The 9,567-nt window shown below is 43.6% G+C and overlaps 1 protein-coding gene across 4 annotated transcripts in view; it reads right to left on the reverse strand.

Moving 5' to 3' along the window:
• Positions 1-9,549, reverse strand: part of LOC311587768 (uncharacterized protein C3orf20 homolog) — a 72,074-nt gene extending 62,525 nt beyond the window's left edge. Inside the window, exon 1 of one of the 4 annotated variants that reach the window (XM_084764946.1) lies at positions 9,424-9,549. The gene's annotated coding sequence lies outside the window, so the exon portion shown is untranslated. Of the gene's footprint in view, positions 1-7,478; positions 8,053-9,423 lie in introns of those variants that run through there. The other 3 variants (XM_084764943.1, XM_084764945.1, XM_084764944.1) reach the window with 3 other exon arrangements.
• Between the last annotated feature and the right edge of the window lie 18 nt (positions 9,550-9,567).

Below are 9,567 nucleotides of genomic sequence, written 5' to 3' on the forward strand. Positions count from 1 at the left end.
GTTAGAACGATGCCATTGACTGGAAGGTGTATCACAATTGCAGAGACGCTACAGAGTGAAAAATGTATAGCCTAGCACTAGTGGACCGTGGGAAGCATTTTCTCTCTTTAACAGAGCTGCTCAAGTGCTCTCAGTGTTCAAGTAAGGACTGGGGGCCTTGAATTTAGCAGATAATACATTTGTAAAAACATAACTCCTCTTCTGGATCTGCTGTACAAGAACAATGCCTACTGCTGAGGGCCTTCATGAGGATGTGAGCCTCTGCAGGAGGGAAACATGCAAGAGTGCCCATTTGAGGGAAGCTCAAGCAGGCCTCTCTTTCATCTTGTGGCCTCTCCGGCACCTTCCTGCAGTGCTAGCTCATCTCTGTCATCTACCCAGAAGCCAATCCAGCATGTTTGCCATGATGCCAGCCACAAAAGCAGAGAGGGCAGGCTGCTGGCTGTACTTTCCCGCCATGCTTGGCAGTGAGTACAGCTGTCCAGCCATCTTTGTCCGCTTTCTATCCTGACCACCACTTTTCCACACAGGCAATCGCTTTTCCCTTTTCAAGCTCTGACCTTGGGAGCCACCCCCAAGTTCATCATTCCAGGACAGTTCCTCAGGAACACACCTGCAGGGCTTGTAGAGAAGGCTCATGGCCACTCACTGTGCACAACCTATTTGAGAATTCTGCTCTCTCTCTCCTGTCTTGCTAGTGAGGAACCAGAGCCCTGGATTGGGAGATGTCGGTCCCTAGATTCAAAGCAAGGAGGCTTTTGAAAACACTAAGCCCCTTCTCCCTAGCCTTTAAGCTATCTTGGCCCATCTATGAGGAACAAAGTTCTCAAACAACGAGAGTCCCCTAGGACAAAGCTAACATTCTACAGGCTTCAAGACAAAGTGGCTTCCTGTGTCTATCTGCTGACCTCTGGCATTGCCATTTCTCAGCTTCGCAGGCACAGAAAAATAGATTTGTTCTGGAATGGTCAGTCCACAGAACAAAGACACCACTCAGAATCTCAAGCATTGGGGCAGCAACCCAGAGAGGTCTGGCTCTAACTGTACAGGGCAGACGATGATGATGACGACATCTTACCCTCCTTCTCCTATTTCCTTTCCTCCCCTTCCTCCTCCTTCAGTCAGGACTCAAAAAAAAAAAAAAAAAAAAAAAAAAAAAGCAATCCCTGAAACACATGCAATGTTAACTGCTTGGAAATCTTCTCTCCTATCCTCCTAACTAGTTCCTACCATTTAGGTTAATTTGAGGTTAATTCCAAAGACATCATGCAAATAGATAAAAGACAACTCCATAAACAGGCTTACTGAGCTATAATCCCCCACACCACATAAACCAGTTGTTGTAACGAGAACATTTATGTGTAGTATCTCTAGAAATGCAGCCAATATTATTATTGAACTACAGAATAGTTCATCATCTCCTATAGAAGTCCATTTGTGATCACTCCCATTTTTCCCACCCCAAACAACTTCATCTAGCTTGTCTATATAGATTTGGCTGGGTTTTTAAAAAGTTTTAAAAATGATTTTAATTAGATGTAGGTGTGTATGCTTACATGTGGGTATGTGCACATGAGTGTGGGTACCTGCAGAGGCACAGGCATGGGATCCCCTTGGAACTGAGTTAGTGACCGTTATAAGCGGCCTTTCATGGGTACTGAAAACCGATCTTGGGTTTTGTCTCTTTTTTTACGTATGTATATATGCAAGATTATATGCATGCAAGCATGGGCAGACTAGAGGTCAATCTTGGGTATTCTTCAAGAGCTACACAGCTTGTTTTTCTCAGGCAGAGTTTTACAGAGACCTGGCAGTCACTTATAGGCTAGACCAGATGATCAGTGAGCCCCAGCAATCTGTCTCTCCCCAGTACTGGAGTTACAACACACATGGCAAGCCAGTTGTCAATGAGCTATCTCCCAATACCCCAGCTTTGCCTCTTCTGGACATTTAACATAAATGGAATCATGAATTGTATGGTCCTACTCCTTGAACTCCTGGCACTTGATAACTACTGCAGGAGGAAGTCATGTCTGCCTGAGGTATGTTTCCATGTACCAGTGGGACCAATATGTATGAACATACCAGCAGTTCTAACTGGATTTGGTGGACATGGTGGTTTAAAAGAGAAATGTCCCAGGTGTGTATTTCAAAACTTGGTCCTGAATTGGTGGCACTATTTTGGGGGAGGTTACAGGAACCTTTAGGAGATTCAGGCTTGCTGGCAGAAGTATCAAGAGGGTTAGCTTTAAGGGTTTATAGTCTTATCTCACTTCTTAATCTCTCTCCCTCTCCCCTCCTTGGGGTATATAGGGATGTAGTCATTCAGCTTTCTGTTCCTGCCACCATGCCATGCTTTCCTGGACATTATAGGCTTTCCCTCTGGAACTGTAAACCAAAATAAACTCTTGCTTCTATAAGTTGCTTATAGTCATAGTATTTTATCACTGAGATGGAAAAGTGGCTAATATAGTGGGCTTTAAAAACAAAAAGGAAAAGAAGACATGAAGTTATCAGGTGAAAAGATTAGGGGAGTTGGGAGGGGGTTGGTGGGAAGGATGGGTCTGGGTGAATATGACCAAAATACATTATATGCCTGTATGAAATTCTCAAAATATAAATATAAATATGTACGTTGTCCTTTTGAGGTTTTTTGTTTGCTTGCCATGATGCTTTTAAACATTATCCATAATGGGCTAGGCATGGTGGCACACGCATTTAATCCCAGCACTTGGGAAATTGGCAGATCTCTGAGTTCAAGGCTAGGTTAATCTACAGAGCAAGTTCCAGGACAGACAGGACTATACAAAGACATTCTGTCTCAAAAAAATTTAGTCATGGGCTGGAGAGATGGTTCTGTGGTTAAGAGCACTGCCTACTCTTCCAGAGGTCCTGAGTTCAATTCCCAGCAACTACATGGTGACTCAGAACCATCTATAATATTATCTGATGCCCTATTCTGCATATAAAGTACTCATGTTCAATAAAAAATACATTTTTAAAAATTTAGTCATGAGCTGGAGACATGGATCAGCAGTTCAGAGTGACCCAGGTTCAATTCCCAGCACCCACATGGTAGTTCATAACCATCTGCAACTCCAGACCCAGGGGATCTAATTCCCCTCTTCTGGCCTCTTGAAGCACTGAACACAGAGGGTACATACATGTAGACAAAACACTTACATGCATAAAACAATTTTTTTAAAAACCACTCATGTAACAGCATGCATAAGTACTTCACTACTTTGTGAGTTTTATGCTGTTTGATTGTTGTTCAGACAGTCTCACTGTAGTCTTAGCTTGCTTGAAACTGACAATGTAAACCAGGCTGGTCCTAGTACTCCCAGAGATCCACTTGTTTCTGCCTCCTGACTGCTGGGGTTAAAGGCATGTGCCATGGATATGGAAAAAATGGGTCAGTGGCTAAGAGCACTGGCTGTTCTTCCAAAGGACCCAAGTTCAATTCCCAACACCAACATAATGGCTCACAACCATCTGTAACTCCAATTCCAGGAGATCTGCTGCCCTCCTCTGGCCTTGAGGGCACCAGGCATGAGTGTGGTGCATAAGCATATATGCAGACAAAACATTCACACACAAAAGAAAATAAAATAAAAGCATGTGATACCACATCAAGTCTTGTTTTTCATTTTACCATTTGTTTGTGCATATGTATGTATGTGTGTGTGATGTGTGTGAAAGTCAGAGAACAACTGTGTAGAGTCAACCCTCTCCTACTTTATATAGGTTTGAAGGTTTAAACTCAAGTTAGCTTGCACAAGTACTTTACCTGCGGAGCCATTTTGCTAGACCTTATTTGTGTGTGTGTGTGTGTGTGTGTGTGTGTGTGTGTGTGTGTGTGTGTGTGTAAATGAAGACCAGAGGTCAGTTTTGAGTGACTTTCTTATTCTCCATTTTACTTTTTTGTTGTTGTTTTTGGTTTTTCAAGACAGGGTTTCTCTGTGTAGCCTTGGCTGTTCTGGACTCACTTTGTAGACCAGGCTCACCTCAAACACACAGCAATCCACTTGCCTCTGCCTCCCAAGTGCTAGGATTAAAAGGCGAGTGCCACCACCGCTGGGCTTCCATTTCACTTTTTCAGACAAAGTCTTTCACCAAAACTAGAGCTCACTGATTGGCTATACTGGCTGGCTCACGAACATCAGAAACCCTCTTGTCTTTGCCTCTCCCCACCCCCATCATACCCCCACACCACACTGGGGCTGTGGCTGTGCCAAGAAGGAGTGATGGGGGTCAGAACTCAGTTCCTCATGCTTGCACTGAAGGCTTTTTACTGATTGAGCCACCTCCCCAGCACTCAGTGTTTACCTTTCTGAAGAACTCCCAGACTTTACCAAAGCAATGATCCCGCCTTCACAGTCAACAGCAATGTTACAGAGGTCCCAATATCTACGTGCCCTTGTGAACAAATCTTATCACTATTGTTTTGATTCTGGTATCATCACAGTGGATATGAAGTTACTGATTTGATTTACAACCCTATGTGTCTAATGATATTAGCACTTTCCTACATGCTTCTCAGGTATTTTATATACTTGGAAGCATATTTACCTAGAAGCTAATTTTTTTAAATTTATTTTAATCAAACGCACATATAATATTACATCTTTTCAAAGTTTGACTAAAAAGTGAGTGTCTTACTACACTCTACGTATAAGATGATGCTGTTAGGTAGAGGATATTGTCAAGTCAAAGGAGGTTGCCTATATGGAAAAGCCACTTAGGTCACTTACTACCCTTCTCATATGTCTTATCTGGAATGAATGAGATGGGTACAGCTCTGGCAGCTTTTTTGAACCATGAGGTTACCTTGAAGAGGGAAGCCATGAGCTAGGGGTAGCCATACAGAACAATAGAATCTAGACGCCTGATAACATTGTGAAAGCCTCACACCATCCTTTCACCTGTCTTCTAAACTCTCACATGGGAAGATGGGACCTTTGCTCCTAGTATCTATAAGTCACTTCTTCATTCAGATCTCCATTCTTGCCATCAACTGTGATTTCTTTGTGGCCATAAGTCACCACAAGTCACCTCCACTCTCCTTGTCTACCCAATTTTACTCTGCCATTCACTTTTCCAGAACTGAGATGTAAGTCTTGCCCTTGAGAAACTCAGTGTAAAAGGAAGAATGAAATGAAACTGTCTTACAATAGAAATCACACTACAGAAATGCATAAAGGCCACGGGACATCTATATTGTTACATTTCTACTGCTATGACAACATATCATGACCAAGACAATTTATGGAAGAAAGGGTTTATCAGAGTTTATGGTTCACAGTGGAGAAACATTGCAGCAGACAGGCATGGTGGTAGGAACAGCTGAGAACAGCCTCACATTTCAAACTTCAAGCAGCAAGCAAACTAGAAATGGCACAGGTCTTTAAGACCTCAAACCTCAAATAGTATCCCTCCTAAGACTCCCATGACAGAGCCAAAGTGGGGCCAAGTATTCAAATGCCTGAGAATATAGAGGGACGTCTATTGTTCAAAACCACCACAGTCCACTTCCTGTCCCCCACAGACTCATGGCCGTTTCATAATGCAAAATAATGCAGTCCAACTTCTAAAGTCCCTGTATTCTTCTGTTTAAAGGTCCAAAGTTTTCCTGAGACTCAAGGCAATCTCTTAACTATAACTCCCTATGAAATAAAAAAGCAAAATATGTATGCCCAAAATACAATGGCATAGATGTACATATGTACATTACCATTTCAAATAGGATGGCTGAAGGCATAGTGACAAAAAAAAAAGAAAAGAAAAGAAAGAAAGAAAGAAAAAAAAACCTGGACTAAAGCAAGATCAAAGCTCAGAAGGGTGAACTCCAAATCATGTAGCTCCATGTCTTATATATCAAAGAGCTAAGATGGTTACATCTCTCCAGTTCGGCTGCATGCCTCTCTCTCAGCCTGGTTCTACTCCCTATGTTCCACTCCCTCTGGCAGATCTCTCACAGCTCTGCTATCTCCAACAGCTTCGTGCAATGGCCTTTCAGGGCTTCAGTACAGGGGCTCCTCTGCTATATTCCTGGCTTCAGTAGCTCTCTGAAACCACAGAAGATGATTCCACAACCTCTTATCTAGTTTATCCTTCATGGCTCTAAAACCAGCACCACATGGACAATATTGCCAAGGTCAGTTGTTAACCTCGGATGAATGCTGGCTCCCACTGAATCGCATTTGCTGCACTTTTGTTTATTGTTTCTTTCTAGGAGCAGAAAATTCCCTATGTCTTTTCTTTTCACAAGCTGCAGATTTAGCTAGATGAGGTCTCTCCATGAGAGTACCTTTCCCTTTATTTTACTATAGATAACGTCTCTCTTTAATTTCCCAGTCCCTTTCAGCATAAGACTTGGCTGCAACATTGAGTTTCCTGGTGCTCTTTTTCTCTCAAACTACATTTTATATTTTTTTCTGCCCCACTTGTTCTTCTTCACTGCCTAAGGTTACTAATAACTATGCAATAGAGTCAATGTCGACTGTCTTGAAACCTCCTATGCCAAAGAAATTAGTTCATTGATTTTAAACTCTCAGGCAAGTTGTTAGGAAAGCAGCCACATTTTTGCCAAAGTATCATAAGAATGGTCTGGAGCACACTTGCTGATACCGCCCTCCTCTGGAGCCTCTTCTGGTGGACCCCACAAGCTGCATGGCTCTCAGCACCACTGTCGTTCAAGCTTCCAGTACGCAGCTTTTTAAGCTCCGCTGAAAGTATTCAGCCACTTTTCTAGTCCAAAGCTCCAAAGTTTCCCACATTCCTCAAAAAAACAAAAAACAAAAAAACAAAAACAAAAACAAAAACAAAAACAAAACCAGTGTGGTCAGATCTGTCTCTGCAACACCTGACTCCTGGCACTTTCGCTTGTTACTTTTCTATTGCTGTGATAAATTTTCATGACTAAGGTAACTTATGGAGGGTTTATTTGGGTTTATAGTTCCAGAGGAATAAGCATGACCATCACAGTGGGAAAGAATGACAGCAGGCTAGCATGGCAGCTGGAAAAGCACAGAGCTTGAATTTCAAACCCAAGCCAAAATCAGAGAGCAAAGTCAAAATGCTGTAAGTCTCTAAGCTCTCAAGGCCTGCCTCAATGACACACCTCCTCCAGCAAGGGCATATCTTTTAAGTGCGCGCACGCGCACACACACACACACACACACACACACACACACACACACACACACACAGTGCTACAAACTGGGGGCCACGTATTCAAATGTCAGAGAATATAGAGGGACATCTAACCATAATGCCCAAAGAAAAATGTCAAAAGAAGGCAGACCAAAGGGTGTTGCTGAAGTTAAGAAGATACCGCCCAAATAGGAAAAAAATAAAATAAAATAAAAACCACTATTGAATAACAGAGCCCTCTGAGAAATAGTGCAGCACAGTGGGCCCAGAGAGAGCCACAGATGAAACAGGGTCATGCCTGTTAAACCAAAGCTTATAGTTACCGTATACTCAAACATCTCATGCAGCACTGCTGTGGGCACATGATGATAGACTGCATGCTCAGCACTGGCCCCTTCAGGTCATAATGGAGTTGAAATGTCCCATCATGTGGTGACATCACAGTTGTCACAGCCATGGCAGCTTAGTACAGCAAGCATATTGCCCCTGTTTTTGTGATAGTGGTGTGAACACACCTACCACAAAACAGTGTGGCACATATGATAAAGGACAAATTTTGGTTGAGATTTAAAAGAAGAGCACATATCAGTCCCTGTACTGGCACTGAGCCAAGAACAAATTTGGGTTAAAGAGTACATAGCTGAATATTCACAAACAAAAGGAAAGCAGGCTTCCTCGGGTCATCTGGCCATGCTTCCCTAGCTTCTGGTTCCCTCTGGTTTTAGTCAGAAATGCTCCTACAAGGGCTTGATGTGTACACGGTGGTTTGTGTGACTGCCCTGTAAGTAAGCGTGGCTTCTGATGGAACGGAAATGCTAATCCTGCTCAGCGCATAAGGTGAGATCTGGAGAGATGCTAGAGAATTTTCCAGCAGGGAGGAAAACAGGCCATGCAGAGAAAAGCATCTTGGCACACATGGTGAGGCCCAGTATGCATTCTGCTTCACCCCATGTTATGCCAAGGCTCAACATGAAACCCTGGTAAAACCTGGCCAACCCTGGGATGCCAACACTTCTAAAATTCCTGAGCCCTGCAGGGAGATCCACTGCAGTGTCACCAGGCCCCCACTGAGATGGATTTCCTGAGAGGATCAATCAAGAATTTCTGCCCATGAGAAGTGATGTCACTTCTCAAAGTGATGCTCAAGGGGACGTTTCAAAGGCAGCAGTGTAAGATAACAATTGTTAAATCAACCTAAAAGATGCCCTGGCTGGCTCCTTCTTATCCCGTCTGAATGCTGACCTGTGCTTTTTGTCTCTGTTGAGGAACTAGTAGGCAGCAACTAAAAATAATTGAGCAGCTCAGCTTTAGAAACCTTAAGTGAAAGCAAACCAGCCACATGATGCTTATAGCCACCGTTTCCTGGAAAGTCAGAACACCATCCATAGAGCTAGAGAAAAACTTAACAGTATAGATTATCTGTGGCCAGAAAACAAGAAGCCACATGTCCTGCTCTCTCAGAGCATCTGTAACATGGGAGGTCAGGTGGGGAGCCCGAACGACTGTGGAGGAGTGGAAAGGGTGAAGCAGGTGGGGAAGGAAAAGGTGGACACCATGTTCCAGCTCAAAGCTTAATGCTGACAGTGAACAAGGCATAGAAAAGGACAAAGCATAGCCCGGGGAAAACGCTTGAAACCAGGCCACTTGACTGTTTTTGGATCCAAAAGCATGTGGGCTTTTGGAGCTAGTGAAAACATGGCAGTTAGAAAGGGATTTAGATGAAAAGGAAAGAAGAGAGGGAGGGAAGGAGAGAAGAGAGAGAGACAGGGGAGGACTTAAACAGAGAGCAGAAAGGAAATAAGATACTATATGTGGACACTCATTTACTGTCCACACATGGGCAGCCTGGATATAAGAAACCACTGCAGCGCACCAATGCTCTGCCAGAGGTCAGGGCTTGGTTTATCTTTAACTTAATTGTTTTTGAGACCATATATCACTGTGTAGCCCTGGCTGACCTGAACTCACTATGTAGACCAGGGTAGCCTCAGAGAGCTGCCTGCCTGAGTGCTGAGATTAAAGGCGGCATGCCAACCTGAGCACAGGGCACAGGTTCTTATGAGATCAAGGCTTCACATGAGCCTCTTGACTTTCCAGTTTCCCAAACATTAACACCATCAACCCCACCACACCGAGACCCTCAACGATATGCATGCACCACACTTGCCCACTCTTCAAACCCAAGGGCAGATGCCGACAGACTCCACCAGCCACATCTCCTCTCACCATTTCCAACTCAAAAAATCATTTTCAATTATTATCACTCACCTTGGCTATGTAGCATTTTATGTGAACAGTATGGCATTTAACTGACTCAGCTTGCCTCACCGGCCAAAGGAAACTTGAACCACATACGGTGTGGCCACCCTGTTGTGTTAACTGTAAAGACCAGTACCCACCCCCATTCCAGAT

The sequence above is a fragment of the Acomys minous genome, assembly GCF_964271855.1.
Source record: "Acomys minous genome assembly, chromosome: 17".
NCBI classification, from domain to species: domain Eukaryota; kingdom Metazoa; phylum Chordata; class Mammalia; order Rodentia; family Muridae; genus Acomys; species Acomys minous.